Genomic DNA, 17,678 nt, shown 5'->3' on the forward strand with positions numbered 1-17,678 from the left:
GAAATCTCATTGATCTAAAATCTAGCTCCACATATGCCGCATTTTATTCAAGTCAGAATTTCCAAATTTTACTTGGAAAAGTGCAATATAACAGCTCTTGATGTTGGATTTCAAACGACTCCGATGTGCATTTATGACTTTACACAAACATGTTGGCATCCATGTTGTTAATAATAAACTTTTTCTTTTAAACAAATAAAAGCATCAGTGTGTGCTTTTACATGCACAATCTCACACCGATTAATGCTTAAGTGCATAGGCATAAACGGTGTAAGCGTAAACCAATTGGCACACATAGATTTTTGCCCATTAGTGTGTTCTTACTAGTTTATCCAATGTGCGCATGCCTGTTAATGTTTTGATGTTGAAAGCAGAGAATAACCTGATGATTTCAAGTCTCATACACACAGGTTTCTTTGTCTGTTTTCTTGAATAAGCAAATTTTTGATTGTTTTGATTAGCATTTTGTTTCCTCATGCATCCTCTTCTGAGCATTGAGCAATGGAAAGCCTTTACTGTCCAAGATCTAAGATATCAATTAGGAAAATCCCACATCCGACTTCGAATGGAATGCAGCGGTAGGGTAATGTTGATTACCACAGAAAATTATTTCAACTAATCCTCCTGTTTTTTGTTTTTGTTTTTTTTTGTTTTTACAGTAGAATTAAATGGGGCCAGTCCATAAACATTAAAATAAACACTGTTTCAAAAGTATAGCCACAAACATCAACATTATACGTGTTAATATGATTTTAGTTTGATAACAATATCTGTTCTACATTAACTTAATAATGATAAAATCTCTTACAGGCCTTACTGCCGTTATATTGTCATGTAAACAAAGTTGTAATATTGGATATAAATTTACACTAGAGGTGTAACGGTTCACTCATCTCATCTCACGATTAGGTTCGGTTCACGATTCTTTAAACTAATCCTGAATCAAGAAAAGTTAAGATTGAAAGTTTTTTTTATTGTAGTTTTTTTTTTTTTTTTATTAAACTTTAAAATCATATGAAAAACAGTTCCTTTCCTTTAAAATTAAGTTGTGCTATTTTTAACAGTGCAAAATGATCCATTAAAGATGTACTGGGACTAAAAATCAGCCCAGAACAGGGCAATGATAATACCACATGGAAATATTAGCTAAAAATTTTGCTTACTGAAAATACAGAATTATGTTAGACACAATGCTGCTTACACACTGTCACTGATATTTTAAATTAATAATATATATATATATATATATAGCATTATTATAATATTCAACATAGTAGATTAATATGGCACTAGCATTAAACCTCTGTAAACTTTAATTTTCTCTCAAGCAGTTAGAGCAGATCACTCTCGGACATTTGATCCCTCAAATGCAGAAGTTTCCACACCCCTTTCAGAATGTATACAAATAGCCTATAAGAGATAAAAGGTGATATTTTTGATGTAGTACTGCCCTTCAAAAGCTACACACAAATCGTCTTGTTCAAAATGTTGCACCCCTTGGTTCTTTTTGTGTTGTCTTCTTGAGCATCAATAATTGTTTGCACCTTTTGCAATAGTTGATTAAAAAAAGATGCATTCACCTGAGAAGCAACATATAAGATATTAAGACTTCCTTTAAGAGAATGTATATTAAATACAAGTGTATTTTTTCACTTCTGCAAATATAGTAGACAAAACATACTTAGGTTCAAGATCTGTTCTCTAAAGCAAGTCTAAATATCTTATATGCTGCTTCTCAGATGAATGCATCTTTTTTTAAAGGATTTTTAGATATTAAAAATACAGATATTTTAAAATATTATATTCAACATTCTCAGATAAAATTTTTTCCTTCTGCAGTATAGCTGCTAAAGAGAATGTACACTGTTTTAAAGGAGTTTTATATATTTCTATTGGAAAACAAGCCAAAACAAAAACAAATCAAAAACGTATTTTTATTGCAGTGTATAAATGGGGGGGAAGACTACCTTCTCTCACCTTTCTGTTCACTTCAATCCATCTTTAACTCACAAGCACCCGCCCCCCCCCCCCCAAAAAAAACCCTCTCTTATAAATAAAGCTGCGTATTGACAATTTTCTTCACGATAATAAATGCACAGTGACACATATATTATGTTTCAATAAGTCGCGAGCCATCACGTTACAATCTAGCTGCATTAAGCATGCACGCTCGAGGGATGATATAACAGTGCAATATAACAGCTCTTGAAGTTGGATTTCAAACGACTCCGATGTGCATTTATGACTTTACACAAACATGTTGGCATCCATGTTGTTAATAATAAACATTTTCTTTTAAACAAATAAAAGCATCAGTGTGTGCTTTTACATGCACAATCTCACACCGATTAATGCTTAAGTGCATAGGCATAAACGGTGTAAGCGTAAACCAATTGGCACACATAGATTTTTGCCCATTAGTGTGTTCTTACTAGTTTATCCAATGTGCGCATGCCTGTTAATGTTTTGATGTTGAAAGCAGAGAATAACCTGATGATTTCAAGTCTCATACACACAGGTTTCTTTGTCTGTTTTCTTGAATAAGCAAATTTTTGATTGTTTTGATTAGCATTTTGTTTCCTCATGCATCCTCTTCTGAGCATTGAGCAATGGAAAGCCTTTACTGTCCAAGATCTAAGATATCAATTAGGAAAATCCCACATCCGACTTCGAATGGAATGCAGCGGTAGGGTAATGTTGATTACCACAGAAAATTATTTCAACTAATCCTCCTGTTTTTTGTTTTTGTTTTTTTTTGTTTTTACAGTAGAATTAAATGGGGCCAGTCCATAAACATTAAAATAAACACTGTTTCAAAAGTATAGCCACAAACATCAACATTATACGTGTTAATATGATTTTAGTTTGATAACAATATCTGTTCTACATTAACTTAATAATGATAAAATCTCTTACAGGCCTTACTGCCGTTATATTGTCATGTAAACAAAGTTGTAATATTGGATATAAATTTACACTAGAGGTGTAACGGTTCACTAATCTCATCTCACGATTAGGTTCGGTTCACGATTCTTTAAACTAATCCTGAATCAAGAAAAGTTAAGATTGAAAGTTTTTTTATTGTAGTTTTTTTTTTTTTTTATTAAACTTTAAAATCATATGCAAAACAGTTCCTTTCCTTTAAAATTAAGTTGTGCTATTTTTAACAGTGCAAAATGATCCATTAAAGATGTACTGGGACTAAAAATCAGCCCAGAACAGGGCAATGATAATACCACATGGAAATATTAGCTAAAAATTTTGCTTACTGAAAATACAGAATTATGTTAGACACAATGCTGCTTACACACTGTCACTGATATTTTAAATTAATAATATATATATATATATATATATATATATATATATATATATATATATATATATATATATATATATATATATATATATATATATATATATATATTTAAAAAATATTGTATCTGATTTCTTCCAAATATTCTTTTCTAAAATACATATTTAATGGAGTTGCATGCTTACCCAGTTACATAATAATAGTTTACTGATAAAATCAATTTAGACGTGACATTTGACATTAGGATTATATTTCCACATAGAATTATTATAATATTCAACATTATATATAGTAGATTAATATGGCACTATCATTAAACCTCTGTAAACTTTAATTTTCTCTCAAGCAGTTAGAGCAGATCACTCTCGGACATTTGATCCCTCAAATGCAGAAGTTTCCACACCCCTTTCAGAATGTATACAAATAGCCTATAAGAGATAAAAGGTGATATTTTTGATGTAGTACTGCCCTTCAAAAGCTACACACAAATCGTCTTGTTCAAAATGTTGCACCCCTTGGTTCTTTTTGTGTTGTCTTCTTGAGCATCAATAATTGTTTGCACCTTTTGCAATAGTTGATTAAAAAAAGATGCATTCACCTGAGAAGCAACATATAAGATATTAAGACTTCCTTTAAGAGAATGTATATTAAATACAAGTGTATTTTTTCACTTCTGCAAATATAGTAGACAAAACATACTTAGGTTCAAGATCTGTTCTCTAAAGCAAGTCTAAATATCTTATATGCTGCTTCTCAGATGAATGCATCTTTTTTTAAAGGATTTTTAGATATTAAAAATACAGATATTTTAAAATATTATATTCAACATTCTCAGATAAAAGATTTTTCCTTCTGCAGTATAGCTGCTAAAGAGAATGTACACTGTTTTAAAGGAGTTTTATATATTTCTATTGGAAAACAAGCCAAAATAAAAACAAATCAAAAACATATTTTTATTGCAGTGTATAAATGGGGGGGAAGACTACCTTCTCTCACCTTTCTGTTCACTTCAATCCATCTTTAACTCACAAGCACCCGCCCCCCCCCCCCCCAAAAAAACCCTCTCTTATAAATAAAGCTGCGTATTGACAATTTTCTTCACGATAATAAATGCACAGTGACACATATATTATGTTTCAATAAGTCGCGAGCCATCACGTTACAATCTAGCTGCATTAAGCATGCACGCTCGAGGGATGAGCGTCCCCGTGCTTAAAATGTCGAGCCCTGCAGAACTTGCTGTCAGCATAAAGGTAGGTGGAGCCAGTGCTTGAAGTGGAAAAAAACGTGACCTGCTAAAATCTGTATCTTTGACAGTATCAACACACAAAAGAGATCAATGGCAATCTAATTTAGAACTATCTTTTTACACAAAATAAATGTAGCCTAAAACTGAAAAAGACCATTATGTCTGTTTTTCCTTTTTACATTTTTTATTATCCTCCCATTCACTGAGGGCCTGCACACATTAATTTGCACACAGGAGCCAGAAACTTGTGCAGATATGAATAATTAGAAACGGTGAACAAACTGATTTGATGATGTTCGGGATTGAGAACGCTGACACACATCTGTATATAGAAGCAAACAAGAATGGGGAATAAAAGGCAAATTTTCCTGTGTGTTTTCATCATCGATTTGCCTTTTGTGGAAAAAGTTTGTGCATATGAGCTGACATCACTTCCAGTTTCTCACAGGATTTGGTGAGTGGACCTCAGACCCTGTAGAGAGGTCCGGGGGCATGCTACCCCGTAAGAAAATTTTGTACATTTTAAAGTTAAATGCATCAATCTGGCGCACATTGAGAGCAAAATTAAGAGTCTAGATCTATGAACAACTTTGTGCTCTTGTAAACAGTTTTGTGCTCTAGTAGTAATTTAATCATAGATCAGCTAGCTAGATATAACGTAACTTCCAGAAGAGTGAACGCTGGTGTGTTTGTCTGCTGCTGCTCTCTGGGTTCTTTTCAATGTTTTTAGATGCTTTTGTTTTAGTGGCTTTTTGTATGAATGACCTCAGGAAATCGAGTTTTATGCTACTCTTTTATGGACAGTCTTATGGACTGTTAACTTTTTAATTTGTTTGAAATCTACGCTACACCTCACGTCGGACTGGATTACTTCAAAGGAAATTAACACCGCCGCACTCACCAATGGTCTTCGCCAGGACTGCTATGTGCAGTCTTAAATCTGCTGCTTGATTTCCTGTCCATCGTCCATGTCCAGTGGAGCTGGAGCGTGTGGACTTTGAATTCGTGTCGTGTTGGTGGATTCATTGAGGATGTTCTGCCTTCTGTTGCCCATCTTGGCATGTTGGAGTTTGTCTCTTGGCCCTCGCCTGTTTCAGCAGAGAGCTCCCTGCTTGTTTGCAAGTACATGCAATCATCTTTCTTCCAGTATGTTTTAATTCTACTCATCTCTGGATTTACGGCGTTTGAATTCCTCGGCGCGCCTGTCAGGTGGAGTTTATAACTATTGCGCTGCTCTTGGAATTGCATGTCACCCTCGGTATGTCCATCAAGGGTCAAGCCAACATCCCTGCAGATTATCGACTGATTCCCCAGACAACCACCATATACCGGCCATATGGTCTTCACACCATCGCCCTCCAACTGGTGAAAGTGATGTGAAGCGGGGTGTCAATTTTGATAATCTCAGCTTGCTGAAACGCACATCTTTTATTTCACTGCAAAACACAGATGTCACCACAATTAAGATGGCCCTCATTAATGCAAGATCAATATCGAGCTAGTCTTTTATTCTGAATGACTTTTTCATATCACGATCATTGGACTTTTTATTCGTCACTGAGACCTAGCTGAATCTTGGCGAACAAATGGCCCTGGGGATCTAACACCGCCAGGCTGTGACTTTTTAAATTCCCCACAGACTTTAGAGCGAGGAGGTGGTGTTGCCACTGTTTTTTGAAACTCTTTTAAATGCAGAACACTACCTATGGACATGTATTCCAGTTTTGAGGTCCAACTATTAAAGATTGCCATCTTGGTTTCTGCTTTCTGTGCACTTGTGTACAGACCTCCCAGATTTAATAAGGAATTCATCCATCAACTTTCAGACTTTCTCTTTGGACTGGTGTCTCGTGGTGACAGACTCCTGATTCTTGTGGATTTTAATATTCATGTATGCTGTACATCAAAACCTCCGGTAAATGAATTTATCTCCCTCATTGAGTCTTTAAATTTGTACGACATCTCACTGGTCCTACTCACAATATGGGACATACATTAGATCTTGTGTTATCTTATGGCATTTCTGTATCCAACTTAGAGGTCTTAGACATTGGCAATTTTGAGCATTATTCAATAATGTTCGAGTCTGTCTCTATTTGTCCTCTCCCTACTATTTCTCAGCCCTTACGTCACTCCCGTTCCATTCACTCGTCTACTGCCAATCTGTTTTCAGAATTTTATTGAACTCATTACACAGATGATGTCTTAGCTGTACTCGACACTGAATCATTGGTTGAAGCTTTTAATAAATCTTGTACTTTTACACTTGATAATGTTGCTCCGCTCAAGCCAAGGAGAGTTAAGTGTGTTTCACAGCCTTGGTTAAATGACGTCATCCGTGCTCTCAGACAAGAGTTCAGAAAAGCTGAGTGCAATTGGAAGAGAGACAAGCTTCAGGTCTCTTATGACATTTTGAAGGAGTGTGTAACTAATTATCAGAGAGCTGTAAAGTTTTTCTCTACATTAATCTCTGATAACGCAAATCGACCAAATCTATTGGTCAAAACAATTGATTCTGTTTTAAACTCAACTAGAAATGCTTTTCTGGATGCCAACTAAGAGACCCGTGAAACATTTTTAAACTTCTTTACTCACAAAATTGAGCAGATTAAAGGTGCAATTGCACCTTCACAATTTGTTCAACCACTAATTCCTTCCCCGTCCAGCTCCCTGACTCACTTTGAACCAGTTACGTCAGCACAGTTAGCAGATGTAGTCTCTAAGATGAAGTGTTCCAGTTACAAGATGGATATTCTTTCTCCACACCTTCTTAAAGAAGTTTTCATGACTATCAGTTCCAGTGTGACAGCTATAATTAACAGCTCATTAGCAAGTGGATTTGTTCCAAGTAGTTTTAAGCATGCAATTTTACATCATTTGTTTAAAAAAAAAACTTTTTTGGATCCAGCAATACACAACAATTACTAACCAATCTCCAAACTGCCTTTTATTCCCAAGATTTTGGAGAGAGTTGCTTATTCGCAACACTACTCCTATCTAAATACATTTAACATTTTAGATACATTTCAGTCTGATTTCAGACTCTTGCACAGCACTGAATCTGCATTGTTGAAGGTCACTAATGATATTTTTCTCTCCAATGATTCAAGTTCACCTGTTGTCTTAGTTTTATTATATCTCAGTGCCGCGTTCGACACTCGTCCATAATATTCTTCTCAATTGTCTAGAATGTATGGTTGGCATCCAGGGTACGGCCCTCCAGTGGTTTTCCTCCTATCTAAAAGAAAGGACATTCTCTGTAAATTTTGGTAGTTTTTCTGCTACGTCGGCTCAGTTACAGTGTGGTGTCCCTCAAGGGTCGATTTTAGAACCCTTGTTATTTTCCCTGTTTATGCTTTCTCTGAGCTCTATTTTTCAGAAGTACAGCATATTGTATCACTGTTGTGCTGATGATTCACAATTGTATTTCCCAGTGAGTGTAGACAAGAATTGTTCATCTGAGAATGCCCTAAATTTCTTCAAAGATGTTAAACATTGGCTGGCAAACAGTTTCTTGCAATTAAATGAAAGCAAAACTGAAGTTCTGATTTTAGGTTCCTCCATGTCCTCCTTACCTGGCCTTGTTGTCCAGTTAGGTCCTTGAATGGTCGTCGAATGTACAAGATCATGTAAGGAGTCTTGGAGTGATTTTAGACACCTCGTTACTTTTCAATAAGCAGATCAGTGCTGTTGTCAAGGGTAGCTTTTTCCACCTGAGAGCTATCGCTAAAATAAAACATTTTCTTTCCCATAAAGACTTGGAAATTGTGATCCACTCACTTAGTACATCAAGGTTAGACTATTGTAACTCATTGTACATTGGTCTGCCCCAAACTGCGTTACCCACCTACAGCTAATTCAAAATGCGGCAGCTAGGCTTTTAACAGGGTCAAGAAATAGGGATCACATCACATTCCATCACTCTGGAACTGGACCACGGATCACTTGACGAGCACAGATACTGTTGCATGTGTTGATTGTTGTTAAATTCATGATTTATATCACTGACTTGCATTAAATAAAGATATTACATCGTACCAGGAGACTCTGAGAAGTGGTGGTATGCAAAAAAACACAAAAAAAACCTGCCGGTACTCTGTAGACTAAATTAGAGAAGTGCAGGTACTGCGTACCGGTGAGTACCCGCCCACTTCAAGCACTGGGTGGATCTCTAGGTCACACCTACCGATGACGTGGACCAATAGCAGTATGAAGGTGTTTTGCTGTCGAATAGAACTTTTCTTAAAACGCTCACCCTAGCGAGCTGATACGAACCACTGAAACGTACGCAAAAATACCTTTTTGGCCAGATTTTGTTCAAAATGACATCTCACCTGTTAATATTGAAATCATCATTGTGCCACATTGCCATTATTTACAGGACTTAGTATAATGTGATTCCAACTGTATTTTAGTTGTCACTACAAGACGCAAACATTACTGTGTAGCTAGCGGAGTTTTAGCAAACTACTCTTCGGCCACTTGAAAGCAAGCTACACATTATTTGCAAATGGCAACAACAGTTCTGTTTCATTCCTCCTGACCGACAGAGGCGGTGTTAAGCACTAGTGGATAATTGCAGCGCCAGCCAGAAAATATAACAACAAAGTCACGTCAGGACCAGACCGAGCTGCAAGGATATAAACCGCAGCAGTTCGGTGCCCAGCCTCCTCCGCTTTCTCGTTATATGATAGGATTCGCCCTCTCAAGCTGTGACAGCACACTCTACACCAATATCTGGATGGATTTTTCATCTTTCATCATATGTGAGTGTATATTATTTTATATTGATTGTTAGTGTTGGCGATACCCTGTGCTTCACGGTTCTATCCGGTGGCTGGTGTCTGATTGCACTTAGTATGATCGTTTGATTGTTGTCTCTCATTCTTGTTTCCGTGCGCTGAAACCTTGGAATCGGTTGTCATTTTTGATAGCCAGGGTGTCCCTGGGGGTTGTTCCTTCTCGTCGGGAAGTAATCACAACTGATGCATCGCTTATGGGATGGGGGGCAACATGGAACCAGAGGGGAATTGGTGGTCCTTGGTCGCCGACAGAGACCTTGGAGCATATCAACCTTCTCAAATTGAAGGCAGTGTATCTAGTGCTACAGCATTTCTTACCAGTCCTTGTAGGCCGCCATGTGCTTGTCCGATCCGACAGCACATTGATGGTTTTTCATCTGAAGCATCAAGGCGGCACCAGGTCTCTCGAGTCTTTACAGCTAACTCGCAGTATCCTCATATGGTCTCAGTACCGACTGGTGTCATTGAGAGCAGTTCATCTTCCAGGATCGAGCAATCAGGTGGCAGATGCTCTATCCAGAAATCTTTTGCAACCAGATGTTGTGCAGTTGATCTGGCAGCGGTTCAGCGAGGCAGAGGTGGATCTGTTTGCATCAGAAATGTACACTCATTGCCGTTGGTCATTCGCGAGGACCGAGAAGTCCAGCCCATTGGGACAGGATGCTCTGGCTCACGAGTGGCCGAACTGCCTGTTGTATGCGTTCCCTCCTTTTCCACTGTTGTGGGAGACATTACACAGAATATTCCTATGCAATTATAGGGTGCTTCTAGTGGCACCTCGATGACCGGCTAGGCCATGGTTTCCTCTGCTTCTGAGTCTGCTAGAGGGCGAAACGTGGCAGCTTCCCACCAGGAAGGATCTCCTCTCCCAGATGAACGGGCTTGTTTGGCACCCGGATCCGGTTCATCTTCAGCTTTGTGTTTGGTCACTGGGTCCAATCCACTACTAGCGGATTGTGAACCGGCAGTAGTCCATACCATTGATAATGCCAGAGCTACTTCAGCACAACAGCTTTATTCTGCTCGTTGAAGAATATTCTCTTCATGGTGTGGGGATCAGGGAATTGATCCTCGATTATCCTTGATGATTTCAGTTGGTGACATTCCTAATTACTGTGTTGGTATGCGTCATCCACTAGTGCTTAGCACTGCCTCTGGCGGTCAGGAGGAATGAAACAGAACGCTAGTTACGTATGGATGACCACCAGAGTTCGGTCATTCGGAATGCGCAAGAAAGCATTCTGAGGCTGGGCACTGAGCTGCTGCGTTTTATATCCTTGCAGCTTGGTCTGCGTCAGGACGTGACTTTGTTGTTGTATTTTCTCTGCGTTCCTCCTTCAGCCATGCTTCTAGTCCACGCTGGTTTGTTTATATCAGAGTGCGCATGTGTCATTTGTGCCAAATACATGCAGTATTGTAAATCCTGATTTGTTGGTGGGATAAAAACCGTGCAATCAGAAAAATCTAAACAATTTGGCTTAAAAGTTACCCAGAATTATTTATGGTATTTTTAAGTGCCCACAATAACGATATTATGCATGTTAATTACGTGATATACCATATAACCGAATACCGTCACATGCCTATTCGCCATGCTTCATGGGATTGTAGGCTGTTCCCTCATTAAAGATGTTTTGTACACAGTCTTGTATATTTGTGTTTTTATCTGATTTTCCAATACATTTTTGCTTCAGATCAAAGTTTGTAATGTGGTGATTCACCTTGGAGCTGGTTGGTTTTAGAACTTTTTTATGAAGGATTTTATGAAATCCCTATGGAAAAAATGAATGGGAAAAATACTTAGGGGTCCAAGATGGCTGAAAAATGAGCAGCACTGTTGCCCTCTATTGTTAGCCTAAAGTACTGGAAAGTACTGGATGTTGTTTTATTAAATGGAACATCAGGAAGAGAACATTTTTATTGTTTTTTTTATTTTTAATTTTTTATTTGATAATACCATCTAATCTGTCACTTTTTGAATTGTTGTCCATCCACATGCTTGCCAGAAGGCTAATGTTTAAGCATTTGGCTTAATATCCAACTATCTGGCTCAATAGAATGGCTCTTGAGTAGAGAGGATGGGCTGTAATTGTTTGCAGAGTGAGATTGTGTATCTGCTCTTTACTGATTAATGCGTGTGTAGCGTCCAGGCCTCTCTTCCTCTTTACTCACAAGAAGGTGACACATCTGTCACTCTTTCTAATGACTGGCATGCAGACATACACTTTGCACCCAAAGCTGTAAGTGCAAGTGAGTTAGCATGGGTAAGTGTGTGATATTAATTAGAATTTGCTCTTGGTGCTAAAAAAGGGTAGTTTGTACGTTTTTATTAGTGGTGTTTGCTAAGGCAGGGTTAGGCATTTGTTTTTGTTTTTTTTAGTTGTCTTGATTCCAGAAGTTTTTCCCATCATTTTTTTTTCCACAGGGATTTCATAAAATCCATAAGGAGTTCCAAACCATGAATTAAATCAACCAGCTCCAAGGTGAATCACAAAATTACAAACTTTGATTTGAAGCAAAACATTGTTTGAAAATTGGACAAAAGACAAAGGTACAAGACTGCGTATTGTCTTTCATATGGACTTGAACTACAGTTTTGTGAAGCAGTGCAAATGACATAATTAAATAGTTTTCCATCGTTTTCAATTTATAGTTGTTGATTATAAATACAGATACAATATATTTAAAGTTTATTGCAAAATATTCAGATATAGTATACAAATATATAAGTAGTTTGAGTGTGTAGGGAGACATACGTTTCTTTGCAAAGTCTGAATCATGGTTCTCAAAAGATTCCGTAGAGAAAATGTGCCAAAACAAAATTTGTAATCCCACATTGATGCTACATTTGAATAAATCACTCGTTCCTAACTTTGGGATCCTTCGGAATGTTATGCAGAGATGAAGTTTGTCCACAATAGGGCTGAAATGTTATCGACAACGTTAAAAATTTCCGTTGTCGAATAGTTGTTTTATCTCATTTAACGGAACATGAGATCACATGAAACTCTAATGGTGACACGTGAGAGCAGCACTGCAGTTCACGTCTGACTGAGGAGAGGAAGAAAACACAGCTCACAGTCCAGATGCACTTTAACTTTCCAATGAGCTTCAGGTGATCGAAAAATATGAGGGAATTATGCAAAAATACAAAATAAGAAAATACAGAAGCACTCTCGTTGTGAAATAAGCGGAGCTGGAGCAAAACTTGCATGTCGAGCGTCTTTAAAGGAAACACCCCGCAGTTACATCTTTAATGCAGTTATATTTAATGCGTTATAGCCTTATTAATAGTTGTTGCTGATGATTAATTGTTGCAATAATTGCCGAATAATCGTTAGATTAATCGATTATCAAAATAATCGTTAGTTGCAGCCTTAATCCACAATCAGGAACACAATAATGTCTGGGAAGTAACAATCGTGCAACTTCCAGTGTTTGAGTCCCTCATCTGCTCTCTTTCTCTATCTCTCTCTCTGAATTTACAGCAACTATTACGTATGTTGTGGAGGTGGGGCTATTCAGATGGATCCTATCTTCTATGTCACAAGGGGAGAGATTTGAAAATGAGTAGTTTTTCCAGGGTGTAAACAATAAATGCTCTTTTTGGGCTGGAGAGGAGTTTTTGAATTCTAAAACTTACAGTATGTTTTTATTGTACAATGTCCTTGTTATATGTCAAAATATCAAAGAAAAATGTGATTCCTCATGACATGACCTTTAAAAAATCAAGTTGAATTAACACAAATTGATGACTTCAACAGAAGCATATACCATAGATTAACAACCTCGGAGCTATTGTTATTGTTAATGTTAAAAATCTGTTCACATATGTAGAAAATAAATTGAATTTTTACTTCCAGAACCAGACTGTTGTGTTGTGGTACTAGCCTATTGCTTGTACTTCTATGGTTTTTGCTGGTCTGAAAAAAGCCTTAAAAAGTCTTGAATTGCCCTTTCGCAAATTAAGGCCTTAAAAAGGTATTAAATTGGAGCATTAATTCATTAATTCACTTAAATTCATTAGGTCATGGTATTAAATGTTGCATGAGGGATTGGTTTCTCATTGCGTTTAAGTCGTTTTTAAGTGAAGAGTAATTTCAGGGCACAAATAGCCCCAATACCAAATTTGCGGTCTCTAGGACACACTCTATAGCGCCACTATCAGTTCAAAAATTCACACTTCTTTTGCGCATATGTTTTGAACTATTTATCATAGAAACAAAATTATATTTGCATGCAATTACGCTCCTGATGATACAAATGGACCGCTTAAATTTAATCTCTGCCCATTACAGTGGCTGCCATCTTGGATTGTGACGTATATCGTTTATTCGCTACTATTCCTACTATGGAAACTTTTTCCATTTTGCCAAAACAATGGCTCAAAATAATCTCCAGACTGATCCGCACAACATGAATAATATCTAATTTTTATTTTGTTGAAAAGTTACATTAACACAAATTTAACGAGGTCGACGTAAAACAGGAAGTGAGGCTATATCTTGGCAACGGTTTGTCGCATTGAAACAAAACTTGGTATGCTTCATCAGGACCATGGACTAATTATCCTAGGTACACATGGACACAATTTTTCTTGGTTGTTGGCAGATAGGATGTTCCAAGCTTCTTGGAGAACTTGCCACAGTTCTTCTATCTATTTAGGCTGTCTCAATTGTTTCTGTCTCTTCATGTAATCCCAGACTGACTCAATGATGATGAGATCCAGGCTCTGTGGGCACCATACAATCTGTTGAAGGGCTCCTTGTTGTTCTTCTATTCAATTATATTTGCACAGGGAATGTTGAAATCTAAAATTGATATTGCTTACTGATAAACTAAAAGCAGAATATATAAAATAACTGTTTTAAGACAAATGTGTTTATGAAAAATTGAATGCATCTAAGACTTTTGAACATTACTTATCTCCCTGATAACCCCACCTCTAAATTTCATGTAAAAATAATACATGTAATTAACTGCTTTAGATGCCATTCAGACAGCGTTTCCTGTCTCAATGGTGATTCTTTGCCAGAAGCTGCAGTGTGGACCAGACCTTTTACCATATAGTCAAAGGTCTTTCAGTTACTGTTCAAGAGTAATGCACAAATTACAGTGCAAAATGGCAATAAACTGTTGCCTGGTTGTAACACATACACCACTTTCCTTTTCTTTAGTAGGCTATTGTTGTGAGTTAAAGGCTAATCCTTGCAGAAGCTTAACATTTCTGCTCGAGTGAGAATATCATTTTCAAAGGCTCATCTCATGCTGGCTTACTGCCAGAGCAGTAGCTTTAATAGTTGGGAGTCACTGTTACGAGTTGGCTAATATGTGTTGAGGATTATTCATCCAACAAACCTTCTGCTGTGATATTTAAAGGGCTGTTGGCTCTGTGCTTGGGAATTGAGAGCTGCTGGTGGTATCTTTATAATGACAGTATTTCAGTGTAACTGATAAGATGGTTAGGAAAGACTGCAGTCTGATTATCCACAAATTGCAGTTAAAACCACCAAATTTAATGATTCACCCGAGAGCCTTCTAAATTCTTTATAGTTGTGTTTGATGGGCATTTTGACTGAGTAACAATTTGCGCAACAAACAAAGTAGGCCCATGTTTTAAAGTAGCTAAAAAGTTTCTCTTTTGTCTCTCCTCTTTTCGTCATTCTTTACATTGAAGTTTTCACTATGGTACTTGTTGTTCTGGTTTACTTTGTAGTTTTTGGTACGAAGTCTGTTTTAAACCAACTAAAAAAGTTTCTCTTTAGCTGCTAGGTCTTTTCGTCATTCTTCACGTCTTCACAATGTCAAAATGAGCTTAAGCAAGCCTTAGCGCAGTGCTCAGCTCTGTCGTTCACTGTGGTCTTTAGTGTGTGTTAAATTTCTCTGGGAGTTTTGGCAGGCTGCTTTGGTTTGTTTCCAGGCCCAAGTCAGGTTTGGGGTTTTCCAGTCCAACAGAAACATTCCTGCTCGAGCCATCTGAGAGTCAGCCTGGGTCACGGTGTGGCCGTTCCTCTTTGCCAGGCTCTAATGAATCTTTAATACCCACTGTCATTAGTCTTAATGCGCTACTGGGATTATTGTGAATTACTGCTAGCACTGGGTGGGGCGGCACACTGATCGGGGGATTTACTATACATTGAGAGTGTTGTTTTCATTTGCTTGGCAGAGATGTTCTGTAACCCCTTACAAACGTAAGCCGACTGCTTCGTGAGAAGGAGTATGTTTTGGTGTTGAGGCCTTTGGAGGCTTTTGGAAGGCCCACTGGTTCTACGTCATGTGGCCCAACCAAATGGCATTATTTTAAGTTAACAATTCTTTGGTGGAAAGTCCAATTATTTCACTTACAAATCCATGTTATCAGATTAATCCACAACTCAGAATCCCAAATTACGGTTGAGGAAGTGACATCGATTACAATCATTGCTTACCCAAATTATTTATTCAACATGCAGACTGACTGGTATACATATTATGCTTAATTTAGTTTACAAGCTAAAGCTAATGCCTAATGACTAATTTGTGACTAATTGTTGGATGTCACCTTGTCAGGATGAAGTTTTCATTTGTAATCTTAGCACTTATGTATTTGTAGAGGCAGTGTTTCTTGCATTACTTTTGAATCAACCACCTCGTTATAAATCAATTGTATATTTTTGCTTTAGCTAGATTTTCTTTTAAGTTGTTAAAGAGTTGAATGTGACGATAAAGACGGGGCTCAACAAAGTAATAAATAGGCAGCTTTCTGTTGCATTGTCTTCAGTGTTTGCATGTAGGGGTGGGCGATATATACCCTTATAAATCGGTAGAAATTTGACAACCGGTATACATTTTGGATTATCGTCTCTATCGCAGTTACACATAATCACCACCACGTGGCAAGAAATGTGCACAGCATTCTATTCCCATACACTTTTGCGGTACATATTCTGTCTGAGAAATGGAGGAGGAAGGTGGAGCGGCTGTAGGTTCCTCAAATCCCTGTGAACGAGAAGAGAATTTGAAGAAGGTGCATCCTATGTGGTGTGAAATTGGTTTGGCTTTATAAAAAGCTATACCTTGATTGTCTCACACACTATCTGTTGACCACGCAAGTGCAGGCGAGTCCATCAGGCTTCCCGTAATTTGTGCTCCAGAGACAGGAGAGAGCAGAGCGGGATCATTTGTGGTACTAAGTCTAGTTTCTTTCAAAGTCATGCGGGATTTTAAACTATACCATCACCCTTACTAAAATTCAGTTCAAATGATTTATTCTCTATAGAGATCAGTCCCTCCAGGATTTTGTGATCTTGCGAATTCTTGCAAATTCAACCAATCTCTGCGTTATTTGCGTAGCTTGCAAGTTTTCATAATTTCCGCAAATGTTCCACAAAAAAAAAAAAGTAAATCTGAGGGAATCCCATCACTTTCCTTCATGTTTGACTATGGCAAAACAAATGCTTGAAAAGCTTGAAGCAGTCGCAACATACTGTATCCTAATGCACAGCTGCCATTGTATCATCTCTATAGTCACAGTGTAAGCGTCTCCGCCTCGTCTCCTCCACGTTATGCATTCACTATCAAAATCCTTGTCTAAACTTTAGCTGGACCACAGACAGCACACATACATCACAGCTAGCATTTAATCTTCACCTGAGTGCTGCGAATGAGACACAAAAACCCACGTTTTACACAAAGACTCCCTAACATTCACTTAAAATCCCCATTAGTATTTGAAGTGCTATACACTAGCTGAACACTTATATGCTGAAATAAAAGTTCATAAATGTTTTTTACTAATATAAAAAGGTCACATATATGCATATATGCAACATATATTTCAAAATATGACAAAAATGTGCATACACTGATCAGCCACAACATTAAAACCATCTGCCAAATATTGTGTAGTTCCCTGTTGTGCTGCCAAAACAGCGCGAACCTGCATCTAAGAATAGCATTCTGATATACTATTCATCTCACCACAATTGTACAGAGCGGTTATTTGAGTTAATGTAGACTTTGTCAGTTCGAACTAGTCTGGCCATTCTCTGTTGATCTCTCTCCTCAAGGCATTTTTGTCCACAGAACTGCCGCTCACTGGATGTTTTTGTTTTTGGCACCACTCGGAGTAAACTCTAGAGACTGTTGTGTGTGAAAATCCCAGGAGATCAACAGTTACAGAAATACTCAAACCAGCCCATCTGGCACCAACAATCATCCATGTGATTATCTAATCAGCTAATCGTGTGGCTGCAGTGCATAAAATCATGCAGATACGGGTCAGGAGCTTCAGTTAATGTTCACATCAACCATCAGAATGGGGGAAAAATTT

At 37.6% G+C, this 17,678-nt stretch overlaps 1 protein-coding gene across 2 annotated transcripts in view; it reads left to right on the plus strand.

The window, feature by feature from the left end:
• Positions 1–17,678, plus strand: part of LOC127441974 (unconventional myosin-IXAa-like) — a 229,018-nt gene that overhangs the window by 58,439 nt on the left and 152,901 nt on the right. The window lies entirely within an intron of this gene.

This window comes from Myxocyprinus asiaticus, chromosome 1 (assembly GCF_019703515.2).
Source record: "Myxocyprinus asiaticus isolate MX2 ecotype Aquarium Trade chromosome 1, UBuf_Myxa_2, whole genome shotgun sequence".
NCBI classification, from domain to species: Eukaryota; Metazoa; Chordata; class Actinopteri; order Cypriniformes; family Catostomidae; genus Myxocyprinus; species Myxocyprinus asiaticus.